Source organism: Lactuca serriola, chromosome 8 (genome assembly GCF_051521515.1).
Source record: "Lactuca serriola cultivar US96UC23 chromosome 8, Lser_US96UC23_V15, whole genome shotgun sequence".
NCBI lineage: Eukaryota > Viridiplantae > Streptophyta > Magnoliopsida > Asterales > Asteraceae > Lactuca > Lactuca serriola.
The window spans coordinates 240,824,514-240,845,098 of record NC_136415.1 but is presented as its reverse complement, the minus strand read 5'-3'; the positions used below and the strand labels follow the sequence as shown (position 1 = coordinate 240,845,098).

The 20,585-nt window shown below is 34.5% G+C and overlaps 1 long non-coding RNA gene across 11 annotated transcripts; it reads left to right on the top strand.

Annotated features, from left to right (window-relative positions):
* The first annotated feature begins 862 nt into the window (after positions 1-862).
* On the top strand, positions 863-7,783 carry LOC145066013 (uncharacterized). Of its 11 annotated transcripts, none has more exons than XR_013688601.1 (7): positions 863-1,131; positions 2,344-2,414; positions 6,516-6,885; positions 6,999-7,041; positions 7,133-7,187; positions 7,288-7,467; positions 7,561-7,783. It is a non-coding gene; the product is annotated as an uncharacterized LOC145066013 (long non-coding RNA). The 11 variants fall into 11 exon arrangements; XR_013688599.1 differs by having other exon boundaries at positions 2,344-2,457; positions 7,328-7,467; XR_013688597.1 differs by having other exon boundaries at positions 2,344-2,457; positions 7,297-7,467.
* The last annotated feature ends 12,802 nt before the right edge of the window (positions 7,784-20,585 follow it).

Sequence of the window (20,585 nt, the reverse complement as noted above, 5' to 3'; positions counted from 1 at the left end):
AAAGCGGGGTTCTTCCCTAGTTATCCATGTTTTGAAAACCGGACCGGACCGGCCGGTTCGACCGGTTCAACTGGGAACCGGTCCTGGATCCGGTTCTTAAAGGCCAAAAAAGCAGTATTCGTGTGAATCGGTGAAAACCAGTAAAAACCGGTCAAACCAGTAAAAAGTAAAAACCGATCCGGTTGAACCGGTAAAACCGGTCAATACCGGAAATTTTAAAAAATATTTTTTTTATATATAATTAAATATAATTATGACATCATCCGGTTTTCCGGTTTTTGAGACCGGTTGGACCACTTGAACAATCGAACTAGTAAGACGACCGATTCGGTCTCCGGTCCGGTTTTCAAAACCTTGCTAGTTATGTACTAATTAAAGAACAATGTTTTTATGAACAGTGCATGTGGTAAAAAGAACTTACGCCTTTTTTACAGTTATGGTGTTCGTTTTTCTTTTCTTTTTTTGATTTATTATTATTATTTTTTTTACTGTTTTTGCTTAAAATATCTTCCCATCGACCAGTTACTTTAATACTCCGTCGAACCACCGCCTCAAGTACCTCGATAACCAATATTCTCTCAAATCCCTTTTCATCTTTCTTTAGAGCTCGATTGATCGACATGGCCTCGGGGGTGTTTGGCTTATCTTTTTGAGAGACAAAAGTCCTTTTTGGAAAAGATAAAATGTAAAAGATGTTTGGTAAAAGGATTTTAAAAGTTACTTTTGGATTTTTGATATATAAGAAAAACTTATTTTTTTGGAAAAGTCAGGAAAACATGACTTTAAGTAACTTTTCGAAAAATGACTTTTGCCTCTTAAAAAGATAAGCCCGAACCACCACCCCCCCCCCCCACCCCCCATAGGAAAGGGCTGCAGAACATACAAACACAGAAGAGACAAAACACGATTCGTCCTGCTTTTCAATCTCTCATTTGTTGCATAATCTGCTTTAACCAAAGAGACGCTCCATCGTCAATGACAGCGTGTTGATTCCTGGGTGTACCCGACTCTCCATTGTTCTCTCTCACCGTTACCGTCGATTTTACCTCAAGTATTTTCGAGTTGTTGAGTTCAGCTTCCACAAATACGCTCTGCTATGTCTCTTTGCTCCTACTAACGGTTTGAACTAAGGTATTGTTATAGTTCTATTTTCTACTCTGTCCATAGGGTCGTATTCTCCAATTTGCAATGAAAACGAAGACACAATCCGATTTGGGTATAACCACAGCCTATATGAACCCTAATTTTTTATTTTCGTTATCTTACCCCTACTTTCTTCTATGTTCTTGATTTTGGAGTCAACCAAGACCACCCTACCAGAAGAGTCAGTATTGGATTTGATTTTGGGTGTTGAAGGCTTAATTTGGGGTTTTTCAACACATGTCTTAAACATTAGCAGATGGAAACCTGTCTTTGAACAAAAGAGTTAAACTTTGAACATTTGTTTTATTAATCTTATAGTTTTTATGATTTATACAAGTTCATTATGTTCTATGTTCTCAACTCCATTGGGAAATCACCCCGGTTAGTTCATTTGGATGATAATTAAAAAAAAATGTTTTCATATGCTTTTTTTTTGAGCTAATAACATAGTTAAGTAAATATCATGACTAATAACGAAATTCGATTATGTTCACATCTTCCACCATATTGTAATATGTAAATTAGCTTCTTTTTATTATGCATTAATTGGATTTCTTGTACCAAAACACCCTTATCTTGGATTGGACTAGAGCACCAGCAACTATTGGTTAAAATGATGATTTGTTCTTTGTAATATTGAAGGGTAATCTTGACATTCAATACGGTTGGTTATGACTGTTAAATTTTGTTATCAATTAGTAGTTATATAAGTCACTTATATGGTGGTTAAAGGTAGTTATAGCGGGTAGAATTAATTGTCATCTTGAAGGGTTGTGATGGTTGGAGGTTGTCTATATATATGCATCAGATTTATTTAATTAGTGTCTAAGTTAATAAAAAATGTGTATGATCCTATGTTAACAAAAATCTCGGCCTACACACATATCACAGAAGAGTGTTCCTGTCCTTTTATGATTGTTAACTCCAACATGCATAAAAGCAGTTGCAATCGGAAAAGTTATTGAATTTGGTGCATGATGAACTTTATGAGAAGTAAACTTCAATAATATATCAACTGATACATTAAGGATGAGAGTATGAAACATATTTTGTATTGATTTTGATTTGTTAATTTTGGCTGCAGTAGCTCAAAATGGTAAGGTACTCATATCCTGAATAATTGATTAACATTCCCATTGTATGTCCTTTTCTTTTAAATGTTGCATTTTATAATAACCTTTTTCTTGTATATTGAAATAGCTATTGAGTCGACTCTCTTTGCTTGCTTCTGGACAAATGGACGCATCTGTAGCACCACTTCTCAACTCGTGGTAAGAAGGATGTAAGCATGGATCTGTTGTTAGTGGTGGACAGGTAGAAAAAAAATATAATTTTTAAAATCAGCTTTGATTTTATTAATATTTACTACAAAAAAATGATTAGCACGTAAAGTATTCAATATTTCAGTATGAGAAGTTATTAAATTTTGTTCAAACAATCGATTTTGGTGCTTATTTCAAACTACTAGGCACTAAAACTGAAAAATATTTCAGTTATTGGCTAATGATTAATCCATTGTAGCAATATCTCATTTTTGATCTACTCGTTGTAAGGCCAGCTCCTGTGCTTGGATAGCATTCATCTTTTATTACTTTTATTATTATCCATTTATAACATTGTAGTTACATTATAAATAAAAGTACAATGCTATAAATGGTACTTACTACTTACACTTACTTTATTGAACAAAAAAAAGACAATTTGGCCCTTGATATGAACTTTTACCATTTAAATAAGGTTACACATTATTTAGGGGTGAAAATTATGTCTTTTGGGGTGGTGGTGAGGGTTATCAAACTCTTATCAGTGTTAGGGGTGGCAATCCTAGACCCAACCCGTAACCCGACACTAACCCAACACCAAAATAAATGGGTTTGGGTTGAGATTTTTGACCTACCAACCCGTCAACCCGTTTATTTCATGGGTTGGGTTGGTTTACCTGTTTGGGTTTGCGGGTCAACACGCCAACCCGATTATATATATATATATATATATATATTATGTTTAAAAAATATATTTAATTGAATATTTGATTATCGTTTAATCGTTTTCCGAATTCCAAAACTGCAAAATATTTTCGAGTCGACTTAGCGTCCCCTAGCCACTAAGAAGCCCCTAATAAAAAAGAATTTCAATCTTCAGTCCCCATACTCATGACTTTGTGTCTCCTGTCTCCGTCGATTAAGGCATCAAATCATCAATTGTCGCAGTGTCGCACACACACCACTTGTCTTCTCGTCCTCCGGCTGTCGCACACCACTCGTCGTCATCACTCCTGTTTATGACTTTATGTTGAATATTTAAGACTTTATGACTTCATTTTATTTTTATTTTTTCATTTCATTTTTAAAATGTTTTGCTTATTAAATGGGTTATACGGGTTGGGTTTGACCCACGAACCCATATACTTATACGGGTTATATGGGTTGGGTTGGGTTGATGTTTTCAACCCGCCAACCCACAAACCCATATATTATATGGGTTGGGTTGGTTCAATGTATTCTGACCCGCCAACCCACCAACCCGAACCCAACCCAATTGCCAGACCATTCAGTGCTGATATGGAGAGAAAGCTTGACCATATGGTAAATTTGTAAAACCCCGTTTATTTATTAAATAAATAAATAAATTGATGAATAAATGGTAGCCCTAAAATAAATAATTATGTATAAAAGGATGGTCTCGAAGAGTTAATTGTTACCATTTTAGAAGTCGGGGGCTAAAAGTGCAAGTTTCGAATCGGATTCGTAATTATTTATGAAGGCAGGGACTAAATGGTAACTTCCGGGACTTCATTTGAAGGGATTTTGGGGGCTAAGGGGCTGTTTAGTAAGTATTGAACCTGAATTGTAAAGAATTATAATGTCAAGGGCTAAAAGGGTAAAATTAGGACTTATTGTGTAAGGAATGGGAGGAGGAGGGGCCAGTTATGTCAATATGGGAATATGTTTCATATGAGCCGGGTATATAGCCTTGCAATCGTTGAACCCTAAACCTAATTCCTCAGCCACCACTCTCTCTCTCTATTCGTCTTCAACCTCCGGCTGCATCTCCTTGTTGAAGCTCGATCCACCAGTGTCTCTGTGCCGGCAAGGACGTGAATGATATAGCGGTTGTCAGGAGGGACCACCGAGACCATGGAGGGTGCTGCCAAACCGTAGTCGCTGCCATCGGTTGAAGACTGTCAAGCCCTCACCGCCTTGCTGCGGTCGCTGCTGCCATTTCCAACGAGAAGAAAGGTTGAGGATCGGAGTCGAACGACGGGAATCGCTTTCATTCAACCTAACTCATCGAGCAACCATTGATTTTCATTTAACCGTCACCTCCCCTGCCGTATTCACTTCTTCTCCTTCTTCTGTTCGTCATCTCCGCGTCTCAGCCTCGTTGGCGCCACCATGAATACCGTCGTTATGCCACCCGTGGTGTTGTTGCTGTCGTTATGCGCCACCGGTGGCGGTTGTGCTCAGAATCTTGAAGAAGGGCCTGCTGTGTATGTTGATTGATTGGGAATCAATAAAACACCACCGCCACCACCACGAGGTCGTGGCTAACGACGTGAAATCGCCACTACCGCTGCCATACGTCATCAAATAGGTGGTTGGTTTCCCATTCCGAGCAAGAGTTGTGTTTTATGGGTTGTGTAGTCGGAGAATAAAGGAAGACCGCCACTGCCACCACCGTGAGGTGGTGGCTACCACCTTCCACCACTACCGGCCACCATAGGGTGGCTGTGTGTGTGTTATTTTAGTGTAGTAGGTGTGTGTGTTTATTTTGGTATTTTCATTGTAAGTTGTAAAAATGGAAATAATGGAAGGAAATTGAAAACCACCACCTTAGGGTGGTGGCTGCCGCCACCGGCCGCCGTGTCGGGTGGCGGTGCGCTTTGCCTCTTATGATTGATCCGTTTGGGGTGCTAGAAACCCTAATGGGCTCAAAGGAGCTCTAATGGGCCCAATGAAGCTTAATGGACTCTAATGGACCCAATAAAACCCTAATGGGCTTAATAATATTTTAGTGGGCTTAATAGGCCCAATAAAGCCCTAATTGACATAAAAGGCCAAGAAATTGATAAATGGGCTAATATTTGGATTGGAAAACCCTAATGCCATCAAAACCCTAATTTTATTAATCGAGACACACGAGACTTATTAATAACTTGGAATATTAAATAATAATCGTTGGCGGAAATTAATCTAAGCAATATTAGACTTAATGGATTAAGTCCTTAATGGGTTAAGTAGGAAACTTAACCATAATCGTCATTTTATGTGAAACCCTAATTTTACTTGGGTTTATTATTGGGCCTTTCTATTGGGCCTAAATGATTGAAATAATAATGGACCATCCAAGAGCAAGCAATTGAACTAGAATAATTTAATGGGCCTAGGGTAAGGCCCATGTAAGGGGTTTAGGCCCAATTTAGAAAATTGGGCCATAGATGGGTCATAGTTTGGGCCTTAATGATTATATGATGTTAGGCCTCAAAATGAGACCATGTATAGGCCTAGGCCCAATTTGGAAAATTGGGCCATATGTTGGGCTTGGATTCCTAGTTGGCTTTGGGCCTATGGATTGGGCCTTGGGCATAAATAAGCCAAGCTAGGGGTAATGTAGTAATTACCCAAAGAATGTACGTATGGTTATATATTGGGACCCAATTATTGATTAGGTGTTATTTTGGTGTTGACAGTTCGGGAATCTGTCAGCCAGTAGTTAGGTCGAGTCTGCGGGACTTCAGCAAGTGGGGGATTGTGTCTTCGGGACTTTAGCAGTGTGAGTTGAGTTACCTTCCAGTAGCGGTGGGTCTACGACCACAATGCCGGCCCACCAGTATGAGTTGTTAGATGATTGTCTTTGTGATAATTGTCTATGTTTGCTACTACCTATTATGTTTATGTGCTAGCATGATATTATGTTATGTGATAGTGGTAGTAGGGGGTGAAATAGTCCCCACTTACCGGTCGACAGGACCGAAGGCGTAGACTAGCACCCAGATATGCTAGGCAGTATATGACTTATGTGTTTATGCTATGCTTTTTATGTGGTAGTGTTAGGGGGTGAAATAGTCCTCGGTTACCGGTTGAAAGATACCGAAGGAGAGGCCAGCACCCAGATATGTTAGGCAGTATCCGGTCGAGAGGACCGAAGGGGAGCCCAGCACCCAGATATGCTAGGCAGTATCCGGTCGAGAGGACCGAAGGGGAGCCCAGCACCCAGATATGTTAGGCAGCATCCGGTCAAGAGGACCGAAGGGGTAGGTCGGGCACCCAGATATGCCTGACAGTATATGTATGTTATATGATTGTGTGGTATGTGGTGTGATGAGGGAACTCACTAAGCTTCGTGCTTACGGTTATCAATTTTGGTTTCAGGTACTTCGTGTTTAAAGGAAATGAGCCGGCTTGATCGCAGCGTATCACACTATGGTTTTCCGCACATGAGATCTTTGGGATTACACTCTGATATTGTTTTATGATAACATGTTTGATTATTTCTACTTTGGTTTTGACATAACATGACATTACAAATGTTTTATTACACTGTTGGTTTTATAATGACGTATTTAAAAATGAAATTTTTGGCCTGTATTTTTGGGATGTTACAAAATTTTTCGTAAAAAAAAAATTAAAAACAATCCAATAATTATTTAATAATAGTTAAAAAATAGATATAATTATATTTTATTTGCAGACATGGTTTTTTGAAGCTGCATTAGCCTATAAAAAAAGATTGGATTCATTGGTAATTATTATAAATACAAAAGATTTATTGTTAAAAAACTATAAAAAAGGAAAAAATTATAATAACTATCGTTATTTATATGTATGTTAATTTTTGTTTCTCTTTTGCTTTAGGAACCCTTATTAAGCCCAAGTCTCAGGAACCCACAAAGCACCAGTATGATACTATCTATTTTTTTATAAGAAATTAATAAGTTTATTTATTTATTTTTAGTTGTTCTCATGCATTCATATATTAATCTTAGTAGGTGTGGTTGGGATGCTGTCACATCTACTAAATTTTAAGGAAGTATCGACTTATAGGTAATCCGTTCAATTTTTTTTTTTTTTTTTTTATCTATGATCATACATTTATATGAAAGAAAATGTTAAAAACTTAAAATTGATTTTAATGATTTGCAAGAGTTTGAAGATTGTAGCTAAAAACATTATATTATGAAAAGAAATACATGTAGCACTTTTTTTTAAAGAAGGAGAAGGGCTATTCTTTCGATCTCCCATCTGTGCAAAATGACAAAAATGCCCTCAGGCCTCATCGTCTTCATTATGACCAAAAAGTCCATGAATGAAACTAACCTAAATGGTAAAAATGCTTTCTGTGTATCCCATGGTTTAAGTGGTCATTTTTTTAATATTACTAAACTAATATCATTATATTAATTTCTTTTTATTGCAGAAAATTGGTGCAGACCCGATTAAAATATACCAACAGATCCTAAAAGTCATCGCAGAAGACAGATGAATACAAGGGATTTTACTTTATTTGAGTCTTTTATTTTTATTTTTTTTGTATTAAAATTGCATTTTTATGCTTTTGCTATGTAATTCACATCTAACCTATGCAGAGCATGGGCACGTATACTAGTTTTATAATTAATTTACAATATATGTTGATAAAAGATGTTACTTTAAAAGCTTAAAGAACAAATATGATACAATAGAATACAAAATATGAGATTGCAAAACATGTAAGATTTTTAAATGCTTTTTTTTGTCATTTCTATTTCTAAACATCAATTTTCAACGACTAGTTTTCAGTTAGTCAGCCAAACAAAACCTTAATTTCATGAACTGACATAGAAAACCATGTGAGGGTAAATGAAAGTTGAGGGTTAAGTGTTAACGTGAAAATAAATTGAAAAGTGGTATTTAAAGTATCAATCATGAAAATCTTCAGGATTTATGGCACCGATCAAGGACATTGTTTTTGTTTTTGTTTTTTTCTCTTTCATTCGATTAAATGTGTGACAGATCCATCATTTTACATATGTAAAAATTACAAAATATCACCTATGGATATGGGCTTAGGAGTGTAACCAGGACCTGTTCATTGATTTTGAAAGCTTTGTATGAAACATAAAAATGGGCATATATATATATATATATATATATATATATATATATATATATATATATATATATATATATATATATATATAAAAGAATAGTTTTTTTTTTCATGTTTCATTAATTTAGACCTACTAATTAATAATAATGTCAATTTATTGTTTTTACTAATTAATATTTTGCCAAGTGTCATTATGCTCATTCTCCAAATTACATAAAAAAGCTCTTCCACCTTTATCTTCAAAATAAATTTCACATATTCATTTAAATCAACGATTATAATTTTATATAACCAATGTATATATTTTAAAATTTTATTTAAATTAATTTATTAGTAATTATTAATTTTTTTTGTAACCGTGATTCCCATAGTTATAACCTAGTGTTGTGTCTTTGCGCGCGCGCGTGTGTGTATATATATATATATATATATATATATATATATATATATATATATATATATATATATATAACAAAACAAATTTAAGAATAATGGATTGTCGTAAGAAAAATTAAAATATAAATTAAATTAATTAAATTGGGTCAAATGCAAAATTATAAAATTTTAGAGGTTATATATATATATATATATATATATATATATATATATATATATATATATATATATATATATATATATATATATATATATATTGAAAACTAGTTCCCTAAGAAAAACTAACTACTAAAGCTAAAGGGGCGAAACTAAAACTTGAAAACAAGTAAGCTAACTTTTAAAATGGAGGAAAAGAATGAGTTGAACCCTCATCACTAAGGTTAGCAGCCGCACATAGTCAAGTCCTGCAGCGTTTGGTGCATAGGACTGAACTGAACAGTACTGGACTGAACTGAACGAGACTGAATTGAACTGAACTGAACAACATTGGTCAAATTATCTGTTACGCGTTTGGTGACACGATGATGGGACAAAATATGGCATTAAACTGACTGAATTATATATATATATATATATATATATATATATATATATATATATATATATATATATATATATATATATATATATATATATATATATATCACGAAGATATTACATCATAAGCACACAAAAAAGATTCACAAGGTTATTAAATAATTGTATTGAAAATTAAGTCATGCGATATATGTTAACATTGTTCATAAATTATAAACTCAAAAGAAAAGTAAAAACGTAATTAGTAAGATGTAGAACATTAATGGCAATAATGGCGTTTACGAAAAAGAAAAGTGGACGGTTAATAAGTAAAAAAAGAAACGTGAGAATAAAAGTGTGGATATATTTGTCAAAATGTCTTTTGTTCACTATGTTTCATTTGTTTGGGTGGGACTAAAATTTAACCAAATAGTACTATTTGACTTGGTCAATAATTGCTTTTGTTCCTGTCCCATCATTGCCAAACGCTATCTAAAAACTGTTTTATGTATCAAACGCTACCTAAACCAGTTAAACTACATTATTTATGTTTGTATTTTTGTATAAAATAATATGACATAAATGCCCAATAATGTTTCTAGGATTAACCGATTTTAGTCCCTCCCAATAATGTTATTTTGTTTCTTTACAGGGTCATAAGGTTGGAAGCAACCTGTTTTTTTAGTCCCTCTAACCTGTTTTAGCCGGTTTCAGTGGACACATAAGCTATTTTCCATGTAAAAGTCAAAATCATATTTTGACTTTCTGAAAATTGATTTCCATTTAATTTGAGCACACTTTAAATTAACCTAAACAATCACGGAGGGACTTCTGATTAATCTACAAATTTAATCAAACATGAAAATGGATCGTGAGTGTAAGAAGCAAAGCCATCGTCGTCATCTTCAATGGCGGTTGGAATTGGAAAGGCTAAACATTTGCATTGGTCGTTGCCGGATTCCAGTGGAATGGATGAGCTTCTAGAGGTGTTGGGTTACAAGGTGAGGTTAATGGATATGGCAGATGTAGCCAAGAAGCTTGAGCAGCTTGAAATGGTGATGGGTGAAGATTAGATTTTGCAACTGTTTAATAATGTTCATTACAAGCCTTCTGATCTATTTGTTTAGGGTCAGAGCATGCTTTCCGAGTTCAACACCAACAGTTCTGATAGTTTGTCTTCGACCAAAATTGGGTTTTTAAAATGCGAATCTTGAAAGGAGGATTGTCAGTTTAGAACATTTTTTTACTGCCTTTTCCTTTTGTAGGGTGTAAAAGTCTATGCCTTTTTAAAGTTTGTCTCGTTAGTGGCAGTTTAAGAGGTTTCAGATAGGGATTTGCTTTCTTTCTTGTTTCATCGCATGAGTTTCTTTCACATGTGGTTGTGATTCAATATTATCCATAAAGATTCTTTTGCTCTTGCAATTCATTTATCATATGGCTAAATTACTTTTTTCGATTTGATTGTAAGATTTTTAAGACTTTTTATTGACTCCAACAAAAAGTAGATGTGCATCAGATTCGGAAAGGAGATAAAAGGAGGTGTGCAGCATAAGGAGACCCGGATGGATGTGAATGGAGAAAAAGTTGGGGAAGAAGATGAATAATACTGGGTTTATGTGGTTTAAAAGAAAACCGGTCAAACAAATGTGTACGTGGCAAAGGGGTAACCAGGTTACCCCTTCATTTTCTGCAAAAAGATGTAATCGACCCGACAAATATGACTTCATTCCTTCATAAAGCCACAAAAATAGTTTAGGGACTAAATGGACCAATCTTAGAAAGTTTGTAGGGCATTTGTATTTTCCCTTTTGTTTTTCATGGAATAATAACAAAATAGGAATATATATTGTAAGGAGAAATTGCATGGAAAATTCATGGTGCATCAATCATGACACAATTTTCTCGCGTCCTTGTTTTTTGGGGTTTGCTTTGTTGACTCAAATTCCTTGTGTGAAAAGTTGTAGCCAAATATATTTGTGTGTACCTTGGGGCATAGAAAAAATAAACATGGTACAGAATCCAGATCAGATCCAGAGCATACCAATTTGTGGCTACAAACACATTGTCCATTGACTTTCAAGTCTTGTGTAGTGACTTCAAATTGACTAGTAATCTTGCCAAATACTATATTATATTATTATATTCAATTCATTTTTTTATAGATTTATTTTCAAATACACTTGCTTCTGCCATGGAAAATAGACTTGGCCAGAAACCACTTATATTGATCCATAGAGAAAATGAAAAATAGCCTTGGATGTATCCATTGACTACCAAGTGTTCCATGGCAATAAGTAGATTGTAGCCAAATACATTATACATTTACGTATTTCATGGGGAATAGCCAAAAACCACTTATATTGATTAAGAGAAAAAGAAAAACAGCCCAAGAACAAAAAATACAAGTTTGTGGAGTTTATTTATCATTTGGTTTCCATGTCCTCCATGACTGCTGTGAATATAAGACTAAAAGGGTTCATGATATCAAGTGTTATTTTTGACAGAAAACGACAGTTCTTTTCATGTAATCAACCTTTTGTAAATATTAACACAAATATTGCATGCATCTTAAACACATTAGAGATCGCACTAGTTGCAACTAAAAAGAATAACAACATTAAAGCTATGAGTTTTAGCATGCATCAATGGTTTTGTTCATATATAATAAGGGTAAATTTGGTAAAGAATCCAAAATCAGTACCTTTAATGAGTGTCTGAATAATATCATAAGCATTTATTGGAATGCCTTTCAGTATTCTTTTTGTTAAATTTTTTTCCTAAGTCGGTTATATTACAATAGATCAACAAGTTTAATTTGCATATTGTATCCGAACATTGTAGAAAGCTACCTAGTAAGAATTAATTTTGAAGTACAATGCTATAATTCCGTACATTTTTCAACATAGAATGCTGTAACAAGACTTTTTTTTTAAAAAAAAAAATAGTGTTTGTAGCAGAACAAATGAACGTGAGATGCTATGTATAATAAAACACAAATAAACGAAGATATGTTATTTCGTGCATTTATTCCTTGTTATATTTATGTTGGGGTAACCCAGGAAACATTTAAAAAGCTCTTTTGTATTCAATATCTCTTGGTTTATGATGCTTTCCATGTTTTTAAATTGTGCTTTTATGACTTTTTTCCTTGGCCCATCTCCTTTCTTAGTTATGTGTTTAATTTATTTATATATTGTTTCATCACTAATCTTGCTCTTTGTTTCATTATATTTTTTCTTTAGGTCATAATTCTAGTGTATCAATCACAGATGTAATCAACACACACAGTACTGTACTCAAGTGGATACGACGTTTTGCCTGAACCTTGTAATTTAAGAAACACAATGACTTTAATAAATTATAAAATAACATAAATCAACTTTGGGGGCTGCTTGGATATATGAGGTCTATAATTAAACTAAATACACCTCTTATGTTGTGAATAAATGACCGTATTCTTGAAATAAATCTTTTAAGCATTGGGTTACACCTTGGGCAAGTTTCAATGCGTTTGACTCTATTCGACCCATCTTTTAAGGTTTTAGACCATATGAAAATAATTTGAAACCCATGTCCAAGTACCTGGTTCGAAATTGTCATGCCTAATAAAAACGTAATGCATTTAACAAAAGTACATTTCTTAAAAGATAAGGTGAAGTTTTGAAATCAAAGTTACAGAAGTCATTTTTTATTATGCTTGCTAAGTCAGATATTAAAAAGAGCTTATCTTGTCGTAGTTAGTTTTGAAAAATCATTGATCATCAAAATATAGTTGGTAATCTATAACTATAATTTGTAAGAAATTATAAATTATCTTTGATTTCTCGAAAATCTAAATCTTTGTTTCTGAAAATTTGGTTTTTTTTTTCTCACATTCATATTCTTATTAATGAATTGTGGCCAAGACAACCAAGTACAAGTACATTTTCCATAGGGACCACACAAATAGACTTTATGGATTAGAAATGTCCATTGACTTCCAAGTCTTCCACGGCTGTCCTATAGGTTGCTCTTCATTTATACCTTTATAAATCAACTACTTGCATCATCGTAACACCGCATCACTACATCATAAAAAACAAACTTTCGACTTCCACTTTCTTCCAAATTAAATTGTGTTAGGGTTCATAATGAGGAATCCGAGAGGTTTCGGGCTCCATCTCATTTTTATAAGTATTTTTTTGGTTGAAATAAAAGATACTTGTTTGTGTGTAGGAAATACCAGTGTTGTTTGTTCTGAACAAGAGCGACTTGCTCTTCTCAAGTTCAAACATAGTGTCAAAGAACGTAATGGGATGTTGTCATCATGGGTGGGCAATGACTGTTGCCAGTGGGAAGGAATCCAATGTGACAATCTCACAGGAACAGTTGAAAGCCTTCAACTTCGACCATACTACTCGGGTGGTCCAGGCTCTTTGTTTTTTAATGAGGTGAACTCTTCTCTTGCAGAGTTGAAGCATCTCAAATACTTGGACTTGAGTGGGAATTATTTTCATGGAAGTCGGATCCCTGAGTTCATTGGATCTTTCAAACAGCTGAGCTACCTTGATCTTTTGTAAACTTGATAAACATGCTCCCTTCTTTATCAGAGCTGCATTTGTCAGGTTGTGAGCTTGATAACACTTTTCTATCTTCCTCTCATCTTAATATCAGTACACTTTCTCACATCCGATACCTGGATCTAAGCTCAAATTCAATTGAAGGCATAATTCCATCTTTTTTCACAAACATGAGTTCCTTAAGAGTCCTTGATCTCTCAGGAAACATGCTGCATTCTTGGGTTCCTATTATGCCTAACCTTCTAAAGCTTGATCTTTCTTATAACCCGTTTAAGAATATTGAGCATCTTGGAATCTGGAGACGGTGCCACCTGAAACACTTGATTGCTTCGAACAATCCTTTTGAAATAGAAATGAGTGACTTGCTGCAAAACGTTTCGGAATGCTCCCGATACGCTTTAGAGTCATTGGATTTAAGTTGGTCTTTGAATGGTACGATTTCAGAAGCACTTGGAAGACTAACCAATTTAAGAGACTTAAGGATATCATACAGCAGTTTGACAGGTCCAATGCCCAAAACTCTAGGAAGACTAAGATATTTAAAAATGTTAGATCTATGTAATAACTTGTTATCGGGCCCCATCCCAGCATCTCTAGGAAGACTAACATATTTAAAAATGTTAGATCTATCTAACAACAAGTTATCGGGCCCCATCCCAGCATCTCTAGGAAGATTAAGATATTTAGAAGAATTAGATGTTTTTTCAAATTTGTTAAATGGGACCATTCCGGTTTCAATCGGGCAACTTGCCAAACTCCGTTCCCTACATATCTCAAACAATTCCTTACAAGGAGTAGTTTCTGAAGCCCATTTCAGTAACCTTTTGATGTTGAAGAGCTTGGATGCTTCTTCTAATAAATTGACATTCAATTTTTCACATGAGTGGATACCTCCATTCCAATTGGAAGATCTTGATCTCAGTTCTTGCAACATTCCAAATGGATTTCCACAGTGGCTTCGAAACCAAAGGAAACTTCGGGCGTTGGTGTTGTCAAATGCTACAATTTCGGGGCCTTTGCCCTCATGGTTGCGGAAGATGCCTGTCATTCATTTCTTAGATCTCTCTCACAACAAACTCAGCGGATCTTTGGCAAACCTTCCTAACCGGGGAACTGTTCGTGTGATTGGCGGTGGAGCGACACTATTACTGGCAAATAACATTTTCAATGAGTCGATTCCAAGGTCATTGTGCAGAAGGACAGATTTGGATTTTCTTGATCTTTCCAGAAATAGGTTAACAGGGAAATTTCCCAAGTGTCTTGAGAATCTGAAACTGTTGAATACCATGATGTTTAGCTCGAATTTGCTTTCAGGTGCCATTCCGAGCTATATAGGTCTTAATCTTTCATCATTGCAATGGTTAAAATTGAATGACAATAAATTTTTTGGTGAGCTTCCTCGAGAGTTGGGGAATCTACGAGATTTAACAGTTTTAGATGTGGGTGATAATGAATTGTTCGGAAGTATACCCAAGTGGATTGGAGAGAAACTGACAAATTTGGGTGTTTTAAGGTTACACAGGAACAATTTCTCTGGAGAAATTCCTAAATCTTTGTGCAAAATGTTGGGGCTTCAAATTTTGGATGTTGCGCACAACAACTTAATGGGATTCATCCCTCATTGCCTAGGAAAGTTGAATGGGATGGTTAAAGGTCCAGGAAATCTGATTTATAATGGCTTTGCTGATTCTAATGAGAATGTGATTCAGGTCATGAAAGGTGTTGAACGTGAATATACAACAATTTTGGATATATTTTTTAACATAGATCTCTCAAGCAATAAACTTGTAGGAGAAATACCTGTGGAGATAACTACACTTTCTATGTTGGTGGGTCTCAATTTGTCAAATAATCATCTCAGTGGGAATATTCCAGAAAACATTGGAAACATGACAAAGTTAGAATCTCTTGATTTATCTGGAAACGAGTTGACGGGGATGATCCCTCCAAGCATGGCAGCTTTGAATTTTTTGAGCCATTTGAATCTGTCACACCACAACTTGTCGGGAAGAATTCCAACAGGCCATCAGTTGCAGACCCTAATTGATGATCCATCAATATATGTTGGGAACAGAGATCTGTGTGGACCTCCATTGCCAAACAATTGCTCACATCATCAAGACCAAACAACAGTTCTCAAGAAGAAACATAAAGCAGCTGAGGAGTCGATCAAGGTATGGTGGTTTTACATGGACATCATGAGTGGGTTTGCAGCAGGGGTTTGGGGAGTTATTGGAGTTTTGTTGTTCAAGAAGCACTGGAGACAGAAGCTTTTCATGTTTGCTGAGGAAATTGTGGACACGATATACGTTGCAGTCACGGTGAGAGTTGCCAAGATGAAGAGAGGAAGAGAAGCCACATAGATCCTATCGGAATGCAACTAGTTCTTGAATATATGCTTAGCAATGAATATTTGGATCTCTGTTTGTAATGTGGATGTTGTTTAACTGTTTCAAATTTAAAATGTTTGTTGTGTTTATTATTTTGTATTTATATAATCATGGGCGTAGGGCGTATCTACTACGACCATTTCCTTTACCTCTAATTATATGGCATTTCCAATGGTTAATCTCTCTCAATAATTTTTTCTTTAATTTTAACTAATCTATTTTTATCTATATAAAATATTCTATATAATCTCCTCCATTTAATTAGTCATTTTTAAACACACATTATATTTTAATACAAACTATTTTAATAAATATTATTATTATTATAAATTTATATTTCATAAATAATATATCATTAAATGTTTGATAGAATTAATTAACTAGTAGTAAGTAAAAAAATTAAAAACTAAAATATACTTAAAGGGTAAAATAAAATATGAGGAGAAAATGAGAGGGTTGAATGTATAGAGGATTAAACTATATTGACCACTCAATATATATTGAGTGGTCAATAAAAATAAACAAAAAAATTAGATACTCCAATAACTATAAGTGTTCAATATTAATGAATGAATCGTAATAAATTAAAAAAAAAAAAAAACTTTGATTGGAAATGCTTTATGGTTAAAGGTAGGTCTTAGGATCTACCTAAATTTTCAATTTCATTTAGAATATATAGCAAAAAAAATTAGGAACTACATTAGAAAAAATAGATGATCCATCTACCTTGACTTTGTTTTTTTTTTTTTTTTGTTTTTTTTTTAAATGTCTTTAAAACTTTTTTTAAGAGGAGAAAAAATAAGTTGCTAGGGCAATTTGTTATTTTAAATTACGGGATTGATAACAAAAAGTCAACTACTCTTAATCGGAACTCTCATAATATCAATATAAATAAATAAATAAATAGATCTAATAAAAAAAGCTCAGACTTTTAAGACCCTCACTCCTCGTTGGCTGTTTTATCAAATCTATTAATAATCAACTAGTTTTCATTAAACCGTACAATTGAAATGGCTGGTCCAAATTTTTTTAAAGTACCCGACCCCCCACAAGTGTTTATTTATTTTTTTATTGGCTTCACTTGATTTGGGAATCATGTGATTTTTTGTTCTAGATTCACCACTGTATATAATATCAAGTTGTTAGATTAGACAATATTTGTATGACATTTTTAATAAGCTATTGTGCTCTTGACCCGCCTCTTCTCTCGCACCGGTCTATAGCATTGATCATATTTCATCTTCATGTCTCTAACTAAGAATCAGGTAATCAACTCATTATCCATTTTTTTTTCTTTTATAGATCTTTTTATTTTTCATGTTAAGGAAGATGGTATTCATTGATGTTTTGGCACAGTTCTTGTGAGCAAAAAATAATAATGTACATGGTTTCTATGGTTTTTGGTGTTGTTTAATTTCTTGCACGTTTTCTTTTTTACTGGTTTGTGATTCAGGGATTTGCCAAGGCTTATTGGGATAGGTGGGGGTTTGCACATGAACAATTCTTATATTATTTGATTTTCCAAAGAGGTAGCTTTTGGAGAACGTTTGAAGGTGGAAGTTTAATCAGTCTCATCTGAGTCTCATCTCATGGGGTAACAAACAAGTGAACAACAATTCAAATGGAAGCTGAGATAGAATGATTTCACAAAGAGAAGGCAGATATGATGCAAGAAGTTATCAAGTTATAACATGTAAATGACTAAGGCACATCATTATATGGAATCAATGAAGGAAAAACTTAAAAGCAATCAAGCATTGACATAAACAGATGGTTTTGTCGTGTTATTACTTTTTTCTTGAGATTTTAAGACGTTGATGTGTCATTGAGCATTGACATGTTGCAAGAATTTTGATGAGTTTGACAATTCCTAGGTTCAACATCTTGATGTTCTTTTTTGTTGGTTTCACATTAGATACAATTTGATTGTGTATACTTCTTTCTTTTTATATTTTGTATCTTGAGGGAAGTTTTAATAGAGATTCAATTTAAAGCTTTCCCATTCTTCACCGTAATACTCCAATGACCTATACTAGTGTCACTACTACAAAATTGATAATAAAGAACAAATTTATTAGGTAATACTCTCAGAAGGTTGTCTTCGCCTTAACCGCTATTTAGTAATATGTAATCCGGAGTTCATATAAAGGTCAAACCCAAAGGTACCCTCTCCATTTCATTTACTTGATTGCTCTTTAGCAGACCATTTTTCTTGAAAAAATATAATTAAAAATGTAATTAGATAACAATATGTTAATTACTATTATATCATTCTCTGGCAATCCCTAATCGCTTCTCAATTAAGAACCAAAATAAGTTATTACCCAAAATAGATCTCATTTTATTTTGCTTTTGAATTCATCTACTAGGTAACCACTAAGTGCCACATTGATCCCTAGCATGATTTTCATGATAGTTCCCCCACAAACCACTAAACAATGACCAATAGTTCAAAGAAAAAACAATTATATCAAGGAAAATAATGAAATATGCAAGAAATATAACCAATAAAAACAAAATAAGGTACACATATACCAACTCACTAGGATATATGTAGGGACAACATTGGTATATAAGAACATGTCATACAATAAGAACCATCTACAGATCTATTGTTACATAGTAAATCAAACCCCCACTTGCAGTACTCTGTGTGTACTTGCTGCTCCTTGGTTTCTCTATTTCTGTTCTACTAATTATTTTCCTCATACTAAACAGAATCAATTCAATCCATATTGTGCAAAATGTACGCAAGATAGAAAGAACAAAAAAATAGAGGAAGAGATTATATGTGACATCCCCAATTTCAAGGCCAGAAAAGACCGATTGTTTTATGCTTTGTTTTTAAAATTAAAGTAATCTTTTACAAAAATAGTTGCGGAATTTGTTCCCAAAACAAAACATGATAAGAATTTATCAAAGCATTTCTTTAAAGAATGTATTTTCATTATATAACAAAATCTCGGGATGTCATGTTCAATACAGACCAAAAGCATAAACAATATAAAATAGACCTTACAACGGTTATTTATAACTACTGATCTATAATCAAAATTCTCTCGTCAAATCCACCAACTTATACCATTGTGCCATTACCTGTAATGCAAAGAAAACTGAGTGGGTCAGGCTTGGGAGCCTGGTGAGCGTATAGGGTTTTCAACCCACAATAATATAATTATTATATTTAATCATCAAACAATCAACCCAATTACCCATCTCCATTATCTTTGTTTAATCTTCCCTAGAGATATTATCCTAAGGGTCACCTCCTATATCATGTTTACCTGCCATCTCCTTACATCTTATTTCCTTATATGTTTGTTCCTAAGAACTTTTCCTAAGGATCATCGCCTACATTGCATAGACAATACTAATTCGGGGATCACTCCCTCAATATGAGTCTAGTAAGGGTTAGGTTGTCATCGCATGATTTCGCAGCCACAACATCGCTTGGACTCGTAAATCATAATAAGAGTCAGACTATCATCACATGAATATGCAGCCCCAACATCACCTGGACTCGTAATTCATAATAAGGATTAGAATATCATCGCATGAATACGCAGCCACAACATCGCCTGGACTCGTAATTCATAATAAGGGTTAGATTATCATCGCATGAATACACAGCCACAATATCGCCTGGACTCGTAATTCATAATAAGGGTTAGACTATCATCGCATGAATATGTAGCCACAACATCGCCTGGACTCGTAATTCATCACCTATCTATCATCACCTAATTATCATCACCATTATATCCTCACCTATCTCTTATCACATTATTTCAACACACATCAACTATTTCATCTACCCATGTTCTACCTAACATATTTGTAGATATAAATTACATATACAATTTAAATCATTTAACATCCGTATAAAAACATCAATTCCAAGCCCATCTCAAATAGACAAATAATATATAACACATAGCACGTATTTCATGGCTAATACTTTTATATATTTGTTAGAAGAAAGTGATCACATACTCACCCAAAACATATACTTAATAGATTCAAACAATACTTTGTATTAAAATCATGTTATGAAAGTGACTATACACTCACTTGATCAGAAGATGGTCGGACAACACTACGGCTCTAAGAGTGGTAACTCTTCGGTGAAACCGGGATATCTTCACACACTGGGTTTCTCGCGGACAGAGCTTTGGTTCGGAAACTCTTTTCTTCTCGGGATCTTCGGGCTTTGGAACTTGCTTTGGGTCTCGGGGTTGATATCGGGGCTTCGGGGGGTTAAAATAGGGCTTAGAGGGTGTATCGGGAGTGGGAGAAAAGAGATGGAGCAACCCTAAACGGCTGGCCCTTCAAATCTATTTATAGGGCAAATTTCTCATTTTCCACGTCGTGGGCACTATTTCCATGTCGTGGGCTTGATCGTCACTACATGCATCATCGCAAGTTGCGCCTATGGGACTCCAGGAGGTGTCAGAAGACTTGCCACGTCGTGGCGCTGCTTGCCACGTCGTGG